The sequence below is a fragment of the Narcine bancroftii genome, chromosome 3 (assembly GCF_036971445.1).
Source record: "Narcine bancroftii isolate sNarBan1 chromosome 3, sNarBan1.hap1, whole genome shotgun sequence".
NCBI classification, from domain to species: Eukaryota; Metazoa; Chordata; class Chondrichthyes; order Torpediniformes; family Narcinidae; genus Narcine; species Narcine bancroftii.
Genome location: NC_091471.1, coordinates 117,853,469 through 117,865,502, shown reverse-complemented (window position 1 = coordinate 117,865,502; position 12,034 = coordinate 117,853,469). Strand labels below are relative to the sequence as shown.

At 39.5% G+C, this 12,034-nt stretch overlaps 1 long non-coding RNA gene across 1 annotated transcript in view; it reads right to left on the bottom strand.

Annotated features, from left to right (window-relative positions):
- LOC138756201 (uncharacterized) overlaps nt 1-11,823 on the bottom strand; it is a 45,943-nt gene extending 34,120 nt beyond the window's left edge. The window contains exon 1 of the long non-coding RNA XR_011352852.1: nt 11,689-11,823. This is a non-coding gene — a long non-coding RNA (uncharacterized lncRNA). The remainder of the gene's footprint in view (nt 1-11,688) is intronic.
- Between the last annotated feature and the right edge of the window lie 211 nt (nt 11,824-12,034).

The window sequence follows — 12,034 nt, the reverse complement described above, 5'->3', positions numbered from 1 at the left end:
TTCCTATAATTAGGTGACCAGAACTGCACACAGAACTCTAAATTAGGCCGCACCAACGCCTTATACAATCTCAACATCACTTCCCAACTCCTATATTCCATGCAATGATTGATAAAGGCCAGCATACTAAAAGCCTTCTTCACCACCCTATTCACATGAGTTTCTACCTTCAGGGAAAGAAGTACCGTTACTCCTAAATCCTTCTGCTCTTCTGTATTCATCAATGCTCTCCCATTTACTACGTATGTCCTGTTCTGAATCTTCTTACCCAAATGAAGCACCTCACACTTATCAGCATTAAATTCCATCTGCCATTTTTCAGCCCACTTTTCTAAGCAGCCCAAATCCCTCTGCAATCCTTGAAAACCTTCTTCATTATCCACTATTCCACCTATCTTAGTATCGTCTGCATATTTACTAATCCAATTCACCACCCCATCATCTAGATCATTAATGTATATAACGAACAACAATGGGCCCAACACAGATCCCTGAGGCACACCACTGGTCACCGGCCTCCAACCTGACAGACAATTTTCCACTACCACTCTCTGGCCTCTCCCTTTCAGCCAATGTTCAATCCATTTGACTATCTCAAAGACTGCACCTTCCTAACTAACCTTCCATGTGGTACCTTATCGAAGGCCTTACTGAAGTACATATAGACAACATCCACCGCGTTACCCTCATCCACATTCCTAGTCACCTCTTCAAAAAATTCAATCAGATTGGTCAAACAGGACCTTCCGCTCACAAATCCGTGTTGAGTGCTCCTGATCAGACCCTGTCTATCCAGATATTTATAAGTACTATCTCTAAGAACTTTCTCCATTAATTTACCTACACAGATGTCAAACTTACAGGCCAATAATTGCCAGGCTTCCTCCTTGAACCCTTTTTAAATAACGGAACCACATGCGCAATATGCCAATCCTCCGGCACTATCCCCATCTCTAATGACATTTGGAAAATTACCATCAGAGCCTCTGCTATTTCCTCCTTCACTTCTCTCAATGTCCTGGGGAAGATCCCGTCTGGTCCCAGAGACTTATCGACCTTTATATTCCTCAAAAGCCCTAACACTACATCTTTTGTAATCACTATATTCTCCATATTTACCCAATTTGCTTTTTTTATCTCACATATCCCAATATCCTTCTCCTTGGTGAATACCAAAGAAAAGAAACTGTTCAATATCTCCCCCATTTCTCACACAGTTTTCCGCTCTGATTCTCTAAGGGACCAATTTTGTCTCTCGCTTTCCTTTTACCATTAACATATTTGTAGAACCCTTTTGGATTAATTTTCACCCTGCTTGCTATAGTCTCCTCGTACCTTCTTTTAGCTTTCCTAATTCCTCTCTTGATTCCTCTTTCATTCAATGTATTTTTCAAACATCTCCTTAATTCCATGCTTCTTATACCTAATGTATAATTCAAGAACATATGAAAGCATTAAGAGAATTTAGCGACATAAAAAGAAAAATGAAAATACAGATGAAAATGTGTGTAGAATAGAGCTGGTCATAACAGATATAGGGAAAATATTAGAAAATGTGCAAGAACGTAAAATGGCGGTATATATGGAAGTGAACAACTTAAAAAGAAAATTGGAAGAAAGTGATAAAAAAGTTAAAGAAGCACAAGAGTTGTTAGCTCAGAAGATGGATATAATGGAAAACTATATTAGGAGAAACAATATAGAGATATTGGACATAAGGAAGATGAAGAAGGCAAAGATATGAAGGAATTTATAAAAGAATGGATCCCAAAGGTCCTGGGGATGCCAGAAATGTAGGAAGGAATGGAAATAGAAAGGGCACACTGAACATTAGGCCTGAAACCACAGTTAAAACAAAAACCAAGATCCATTTTAGTAAAATTTCTGAGATACACGACAAGAGAAAATATATTGGAGAAAGCAATGAATAAAATGAGAGAAAAGAAAAAACCACTGGAATACAAAGGTGAATTTTTTTTTCTACCCAGACATAAGTTTTGAGCTCCTGAAGAAGAGGAAGGAGTTTAATGCAGCAAAATCAATCCTATGGAAAAAAGGCTATAAATTTATGTTAAGATATCCAGCGATGTTTAAAATAGTTATCCAGGGGCAGGAAAACAGACTGTTCTCGGATCTGGAGAAAGCACGAGAATTTGCAGAATGCCTGCAAGACAGAAAGAGAGATGAAGAGAAATAACAAGAACAAAGAACGATGACAAACTACATATAAAGAAGTAAAAATAATGTATAAGTAAGAACTAAAGGAGGGAAGAAAAGGCAAGAAAGGAAGTAAGGGGGGAAAAAGAGGGTGAGCTTTGTTATATGTGAAGATAAAAGTCTTTCCTGGAGGGGGTTGGGAGGGAGAGAATAAAAGTCACTGCGAAATCAGTTGACGCATGCGAGCGGGTTCACAATCCAAATGGAGAGGGGAGTTGTGGTTGCCCAGCAAGGGACAAGGGGCAACTCAGAGAGGGGGGGGGGGAACATTTGGGGTTAAGGGAATTTTAGATGTGGGAATTGTGGAAATATTTTATGTTTTAGAAGTGTTGTCATATAGTGTGTTCAAAAAAAGAAAACTGAGAAATGGAAATGGGGAAAAGGGGAAAGGTGGTGGTGAGGAAGCTGAAATGAGATGTAAACATAGTATGAAATGGTCATGTTGAACTATATGACTATAAATATTAATGGAATGCATAACGAAATCAAAAGGAAGAGGCTAATAAATTTACTGATAAAATAAAAAAAATTGATATAGCATTCATGCAGGAAACACATCTAACTGAAGTGGAACACAAGAAATTAAGGAGAGACTGGGTAGGGCACGTAACGGCAGCATCATATAACTCAAAAGCCAGAGGAGTAGCTATATTAATTAATAAAAGTGTACCAATCAAAATAGAGGAGGAAATAATAGATCCAGCAGGGAGGTATGTAATGATAAAATGTCAGATATATTCAGAATTTTGGAATTTGCTCTATGTATATGCACCTAATGAAGAAGATGAAAAGTTTATACAAGATATCTTTTTGAAGATTGCAGATACGCAGGGGAATATACTGATAGGAGGGGGCTTTAACCTTAATTTGGACTCAAAGATGAATAAAACTGGACAAAGGACTAGCAGAAAGAACAAAGTAGCCAAATTTATGGTTAAATCAATGCAGAAAATGCAACTTATGGATGTCTTCTTTGGCTTGGCTTCGCGGACGAAGATTTATGGAGGGGATAAAAGTCCATGTCAGCTGCAGGCTCGATTGTGGCTGACAAGTCCGATGCGGGACAGGCAGACACGGTTGCAGCGGTTGCAGGGGAAAATTGGTTGGTTGGGGTTGGGTGTTGTGTTTTTCCTCCTTTGTCTTTTGTCAGTGAGGTGGGCTCTGCGGTCTTCTTCAAAGGAGGTTGCTGCCCGCCGAACTGTGAGGCGCCAAGATGCACGGTTTGAGGCGATATCAGCCCACTGGCGGTGGTCAATGTGGCAGGCACCAAGAGATTTCTTTAGGCAGTCCTTGTACCTCTTCTTTGGTGCACCTCTGTCATGGTGGCCAGTGGAGAGCTCGCCATATAACACGATCTTGGGAAGGCGATGGTCCTCCATTCTGGAGACGTGACCCACCCAGAGCAGCTGGATCTTCAGCAGCTTGGACTCGATGCTGTCGGCCTCTGCCATCTTGAGTACTTCGATGTTAGGGATGAAGTCGCTCCAATGAATGTTGAGGATGGAGCGGAGAGAACGCTGCTGGAAGCGTTCTAGGAGCCGTAGGTTATGCTGGTAGAGGACCCATGATTCGGAGCTGAACAGGAGTGTGGGTATGACAACGGCTCTGTATACGCTTATCTTTGTGAGGTTTTTCAGTTGGTTGTTTTTCCAGACTCTTTTGTGTAGTCTTGCAAAGGCGCTATTTGCCTTGGCGAGTCTGTTGTCTATTGCGTTGTCGATCCTTGCATCTGATGAAATGGTGCAGCCGAGATAGGTAAACTGGTTGACCGTTTTGAGTTCTGTGTGCCCGATGGAGATGTGGGAGGGCTGGTAGTCATGGTGGGGAGCTGGCTGATGGAGGACCTCCGTTTTCTTCAGGCTGACTTCCAGGCCAAACATTTTGGCAGTTTCCGCAAAACAGGACGTCAAGCACTGAAGAGCTGGCTCTGAATGGGCAACTAAAGCGGCATAGTCTGCAAAGAGTAGTTCACGGACAAGTTTGTCTTGTGTCTTGTTGTGAGCTTGCAGGCGCCTCAGATTGAAGAGACTGCCATCCGTGCGGTACCGGATGTAAACAGCGTCTTCATTGTTGAGGTCTTTCATGGCTTGTTTCAGCATCATGCTGAAGAACATTGAAAAGAGGGTTGGTGCGAGAACACAGCCTTGCTTCACGCCATTGTTAATGGAGAAGGGTTCAGAGAGCTCATTGCTGTATCTGACCCGACCTTGTTGGTTTTCATGCAGTTGGATAACCATGTTGAGGAACTTTGGGGGGCATCCGATGCTCTCTAGTATTTACCAAAGCCCTTTCCTGCTCACGGTGTCGAAGGCTTTGGTGAGGTCAACAAAAGTGATGTAGAGTCCTTTGTTTTGTTCTCTGCACTTTTCTTGGAGCTGTCTGAGGGCAAAGACCATGTCAGTAGTTCCTCTGTTTGCGTGAAAGCCGCACTGTGATTCTGGGAGAATATTCTCAGTGACACTAGGTATTATTCTATTTAGGAGAATCCTAGCGAAGATTTTGCCTGCAATGGAGAGCAGCGAGATTCCCCTGTAGTTTGAGCAGTCTGAGTTCTCATCTTTGTTTTTGTACAGGGTGATGATGATGGCATCACGAAGGTCCTGAGGCAGTTTTCCTTGGTCCTAACAAAGCTTGAAAAACTCATGCAGTTTGACATGCAGAGTTTTGCCGCCAGCCTTCCAGACCTCTGGGGGGATTCCATCCATACCTGCTGCTTTGCCACTTTTCAGTTGTTCGATTGCCTTATATGTCTCATCCTGGGTGAGGAACTCATCCAGCTCTAGCCTTAGGGGCTGTTGAGGGAGCTGGAGAAGGGGAGAACTTATGGATATATGGAGGAGACAACACCCAAAGGAGAAGGAATACTCATATTATTGGAGTAGACATAGAACATGCTCAAGGCTTGACCAATTCCTGAAAAAAAAGCACAAAATACTATCTTGGCAGCTTAAAACAGAACAAACTAAAAGATCGGTATTGGCATCAAGGAAAAGGGACAAACAAATTACATATAACCCAACAGAGATCAATGAAAGCTTCAAAGAATTCTACAAGCAATTATATCGAACTGAGAACTAAGGGAAAGAAGACAAAATAGATAAGTTTCTAGCTAAAATTGAACTACCAAAATTGCAAGAAGAGCAAAACAAATTGATAAAACCATTTGAAATAGAGGAAATACAGGATATATTAAAAAAGCTACCGAACAATAAAATGCTGGGAGAAGATGAACTCCCAACAGAATTCTATAAAACATTTAAAGAATTATTAATTCCTCCTCTCCTGGAAGTAATGAACCAGATTGAAGAAACACAAAACATGCCAGATTCATGCAAAACAGCAATAATCACAGTGATACCAAAGATGGGGAAAGATCCACTAACATCAGCATCGTATTGACCAATATCTCTACTTAACTCAGATTATAAGATAATAGGAAAACTATTATCAAACAGATTGGCTGACTGTGTACCAAATATAGTAAAACTAGATCAAACTGGATTTAATAAGAAAAGACAAACAACGGACAGTATCTGTAAGTTCATTAACTTAATCCATACAGTATAAGGAAATAAAATGCCAACAGTGGTGGTTGCTTAAGATGCAGAGAAAGCCTTTGACAGGGTAGAATGGAATTATTTATTCAAAGTACTACAGGGTTTCCACCTGCCAGAGAAATATATTAATTAGATTAAAGCATTATATAAGGGACTATTGGCGAAGGTGACAGTAAATGGATGTATATCGAACCAATTTAAATTAAGCAGGTCAACTCGGCAGGAATATCCACTATCTCCCTCACTGTTCACTTTAGCTATAGAACCACTAGCAGAACTGATAAGATCAAAAATAAAATAAAAGGGATAAAAATAAAAGAGAAGGAAAATAAAATCAGTCTATTTGCAGATGATGGCATAGTATACTTAACAGAAACAGAATTATCAATAAAAGAATTACATAAGAAATTGAAGGAATATGGAGAAGTATTGGGGTACAAGATCAATGTAAATAAAAGTGAAGCGATGCCAATGAATAATGCGGATTTCACAAAGTTGAAGAAAGAATCACCATTTAAATGGCAAACACAAGCAATCTGATACCCAGGTATTCAACTAGATAATAATCTAGGCCATCTATACAAATTAAATTATCAGCCATTAATGAAGAAATTACAAGATTGCTTAGAGCATTGGAAAGATTTACCACTAACACTGATAGGAAGGGTAAATTGCATTAAAATGAATATCTTCACAAGGATACAATACCTATTTTAATCATTATTAATTCCATTAAGAGAGAAATTCTTCAATGAGCTGAAGAAAATAATGAGGAATTTCTTATGGAATGGGGGGAAACTGAGGATAGCACTAGATAAATTAACAGAATGGAACAACAAGAGGGCTTACAGCTACCAAACTTTAAGAAATATTATAGAGCAGCACAATTAAGATATCTATCAGATTTTTATCAAACAAGGGAAAAACCAGATTGGACCAGATTAGAGCTAGATAAAATAGGGGAGAAGGTACCAGAACATATACTTTATAAGTGGGATGAAAAGCTGGTGCAACATAGAAGTTCACCAGTACTGCACCATTGCTCAACATTTGGAAGAAGATTCACGTAGAAAGGAAAAAAAACAAATTATCAACTACCAAAATTATTATTGACGCAAAATCAACTAATCCCTTTTACAATAGATAACCTTTCCTTTAGAGAATGAGAGAGAAAAGGGATCAAAAGAATAGAAAATTGTTTTTTGGGAAATAATTTATTATCTTTTGAACAAATGAAGTACAAATATGGTATAACTCACAGTACAATGTTTGCATGCCACCAACTGAAAACCTACTTGAAGGACAAATGGGGAAGCAGGCTGAGGTTACTAGAAGGAAGCAGCTTTGAATATGTGATTACAGACACAATGATAATTAAAAGATTTATAACAAACATGTACATCAAGCTTCAAGAGAAAGAAAATAAGGAAACAAGCTGTAAACCCAAACAAAAGTGGGAACAAGATCTAAACATAAGATAAAAAATGAAAAATGGGAAAAGCTATGCTCCAGAACTACGAGAAATACAATAAACACGAGGTTACGCACGATACAATATCATTGATTACACTGGCTATACACCATGCCCCAAAAGTCAAATAAATAGGACCCAACAGTATCAGATAGATGTTTTCGCTGTAAGAAGGATACGGGAACAACAGTACATGGGCATGTGAGAAAGTGGAAACGTTTTGGGAAGATCTAAATCAGGTATTAAATAAAATCACAAAAAGCAACATACCAAAAAATCCAGAGATCTTTCTTCTATGTAATATAAGAAGTAAATAACTAGGCCTCAATTTGGATGAAGCACAAAAAAGATTTATTATGATAGCCTTAGCTGTAGCAAAAAAATGTATAATGTCAACTTGGAAATCAAAAGAGAGCCTGAGAGTACAGCAATGGTACATAGAAATGAATAAATGTATTCCAAAGGAAAAAAAAACATATAATTTAAGAAATAACGTCACACTATTCAAACAAATTTGGGAATCGTACATAGAACACAACAGAGAAGTCCTACTGTGGACCTCCACCCACTAAAATGACAGAATGAGAAGAAGACGAAATGAACTGACCCAATGTGTAAAAGTAGATGACACAATTTTCTTGTTTATTTTCATTGTGTGATGACATTCTCTAATGGGTTTATTGTATTGTATATATTGATCGTTTAGTGGGTAGGGAGGGGGGTGGGAAGGGGGGAGGGAAGGGAGGTGGGAAAGGGGAGAAACTGACACTGTGTATATTCAAGAGGGAAATGTTTGTGTGTATTTTGGTTAATATGGTTCATAGTGTGAAAAATTTAAAAAAAATTTGGGCCTGGTTTACGCTTCATCATTGTGCGCTAGGCACAGTCTTATTCAATTCAAAGTGCTACATTGTGTACATTTCTCCAAACTCAAACCTGCTTGAATTTATCCTAATATTAGTTCACTTTGTGACAAATGTAAAATATTCAATGCCTCTTCATTATATATATTTTGGACTTGCTCTAATTTGCAAAAATATTGGACTGACATTTTTAGAACTTTTTCAACCATATTTAGGATCATTTTAAATCCAGGTCTGGTAATTGCACTATTTGTTTTTTTTTCTGAAGATGTAAATATTATTTTATCTTCTAATCAAAGACAGGTTATAACATTCTCCACTTTATTAGCAAGAAGAGCAATTCTGTTAAAATGGTAAGATGAGTTCCCTCCTACACATAATCAATGGTTGTTATATGTTATGCCTTTTTTAAATCTGGAGAAAATTAGGCATAATGTCACAAAAATCAAGATTGCTTTTGATAAGACCTGGGTCCATTTATAGCTTACTTCCATCATTTGACTAATTAGGTGATGTTGAATATCACTTGATATGCTTGTTTGGATTCCCTGAGGCTGCTTGTTCAGATTTAACACTACATACAAAACGAATTTTAACCTTGATTGCTGTGGGTTTGATTTTTTTTCATATTTACCTCTTACAATATTATACATATTATTATTTATGGGATTTAGAATTAAATAATATTGCTACTGTACCATATGTTATTTCATTGCAATTTGTTTTGGTGCATTTTTGTTTGCTTTTCTAATAAAGCTCAATAAAAATAATTTTTAAAGAAAAGATCTCTCCCATATCTTATGCCTCCATACAAAACCGACCACTCTGATTTTCAAGGGGTCCAATTTTGTCCCTTACTATCCTTTTGCTCTTAATATACCTGTAGAAACCCTTAGGATTGTCCTTCACATTGTCTGCCAAAGCAATCTTTTAGACTTCCTGATTGCTTCCTTGAGATTTTTCTTGACTTTTTTTATACTCCTCAAGTACCTAATTTGTTCCATGTAGCCCATACCTGTTATACACTTCTATTCTTCTGAACTAGCTCCCCAATATCCCTTGAAAATCAAGCTTCCTTTGCCTTTGATCCTGACAGGAACATACAAACTCTGTTCTTTCAAAATTTTACCTTTGAAGGTCCTCCACTTACTTCACACATCCTCTCTGGAAAACTACTTATCACAATCCACACATTCCAAATCCTTTCTCATTTCCTCAAATTTAGAATCTCAACCCAAGGCCCAGACCTTCCCTTCTCTATAATTAACTTGAAACTAATGGTATTATGAGCAATTAGCTTGAAACTAATGGCATTATGAACCAAAATGTTCTCCTACACATTCCTCTGTCACCTGTCCTGTCTCGTTCCCTAATTGGAGATCCAGTATTGCATCATTACTAGTTGGGACCTCTACATATTGGTTTAGAAAACTTTCCTGAGCACATTTGACAAACTCCACACCATCCTGCTCCTTTACAGTATGCAAGTCACAGTAAATAAGCAGAAAGTTAAAATCTCCTGATATAACAACTTTATGTTTTCTTCAGCTGTTTGCTATCTTTCTACAAATTTGCTCCTCCAATTCTCACTGTCTATTGGGTGGTCTATAATACAACCTTAATAGTGTTGTAAAAACACAACATGGTGGAAAAGCAAAGATAAAAATACTTAACCAATGTTTTGGGCTTGAGCCCTTCATCAAAGTCTGAGAAAACAGTGGTAGGCATCTAAACAAACAACTTTCTTTTGAGGGGGTGGTGACAAAGCCAGGAGATGATAGGTGGAGAAAGGAGGGAAGGATGGATGGCCTGGTGAATGGATGAACTGGAAAGACAGGAAAGGGGGAGGGGAAAGAAAAGGCAAGCAGGTCTAGTGGAAAGCAGAAAAAGTCAATGTTAATGCTATCTGGCTGGAGAGTGCCCAGGCAGTAATAAGATGATGTTCCTCCAATCTGTGAGTGGTCTGGGTGGGATAGTGCATAAGATGATGGACAGACATGTGAGTGTGGGAATATGACTCGGAATAAAAATGGTTGGCTACTGGTAGATCACAATTGTTGCAGATGGAGAGGAGGTACTCAGCGAAGTGATCTCCCAATCTGTGACTGGTCTCTCCGATGTAGAGAACGCCACAAGGTGAGGATGCAGTAAATAAATTTTGTACATATACAAGTGAAGTGTTGCTTCACTTTGAAGACCTGTTCGGGGCCCTGGAGTTCCTGCTGGCATGGGGAAGGTGCCGAGGGATGATGGGTTGGGAGGGATGAGTGCACAAGGGAATCACAGATGGAGCAGAACCTGCAGAAGGCTGAGAAGGGAGGAGAAGAAACATATGTTTGTTGGTGGGACGCTATAGTAAGTGCAGGAAATTCCAGCAGATAATGTGCTGGATGCGGAGGCTGGTTGAGTGGTAGGTAAGGATGAGGAGGATTCTATGTTTGTTGCATCAGGTGGCAGAGGGGCCAGGGCAGATGAATGGGATGTGGGTGAGGGCTGAGTTAATAGTGTGGAATGGCAGCCACATTTGTGAAAGGCAGAAGACATTTCGTAAGATCTGGACTGGAAGACATAATCTTTGAAACAGATGTGGCAGAGAAGGAAAAATTGAGAGAAGGGGATGGAATCCTTGCAGTGGATGGGGTATGATGAGGTGTAGTCCAGCTAGTTGTAAGTTTGTGGTATATGTCCGTCTAAACTTGTCTCCTGAGATGGAGTCAGAGAGATCCAGGATGGGAAGAGTGTTGTCGGGGATGAACCCAGTGAGTTTGAGGTCAAGGAGGAAGTTGGCTGTGAAGTGGACAAGCTCATTGCAGGTACATGAGGCAGCTCTGATGTAGTTATCAGTACACCAGAGGAAGAGTTGAGGGGTCTTGCCTGTGTAGGCTGATAGCATGGATTGTTCCGCAAAGCCCCCAATCAGGCAGGCGTAGCTGGGAGCTGGGACCCATGAAGGTACCCATGGCTGCTCCTTTCATTTGGAGGACTCTACCCTCAACACCCCCTCCCACCCTACTTGTTTGTTTGGATGCCTGCTGGCATTTTCTCAAACACTGATGAAGGGATGAAGCCCAAAATGTTGATTATGTATTTTTACCTTTGCTAAATAAAGGACACTGCTTGACCTGCTGAGTTTCACCAGCATTTTGTGCTTTTCTTCAACCTCGGTGTCTACAGATTTTTGTCATTTACCCATGAGTATTGTCATACCTTTCCCATTCTCAGATCCACCAATATAGCCTCAGTAGGTGATCCCTCGAGTCTGTCCTGCCTGTGATGTTTTCCTGACAAGCAATGCTACTCCTCCCCCTTTCATCCCCCTCATTCCATCACATCTCAAGCAATGGAAGCCCAGAACATTGAGCTGCCAGTCATCCCCTTGCTGCAACCAAGTTTCAGTAATGGCCACAATATCATCATTCCTTGTGCCAATCCATACTCTATGTTCTTTCCTTTTACTGGGACTCTCAGGCAGAAGGTCTCACTTTTGTGAAAGTTCAAGCAAATGGGGAAAAAAAAAGAGAAGTAACATTTATAAGTTGATATGTTCCTCCCAAGATAACCTGATCCCAATTATCCTTACCTGGTAAAAGTTAATAAAAGTTACTGTTTAAGATTCTTGGTCCTCAAAGTCTCACAAAGACAAATTTAGCTTTTCTTTTTTTTCTTCAGGGGCATGTCTGAGTGTCTTGTTTTACTGAGCAAGGCTTACATTATGCTTTGCTCAGTCAGATGTTCCTGTTCCATGAATTATTGAATCACAATGAGATTCCATGATGATTAGGGCATAGTTAAGTCCTGTGGTTGGTGAAGCAGCCCAGGAAGACAACAGCATAGCTGTTATAGGTAAAATATTACCTTCTCTGAATTAACACCAAATATAGGAGACTGGAAATTAGTTTGCAGCAGCTGGGGAATTCGGAACAATG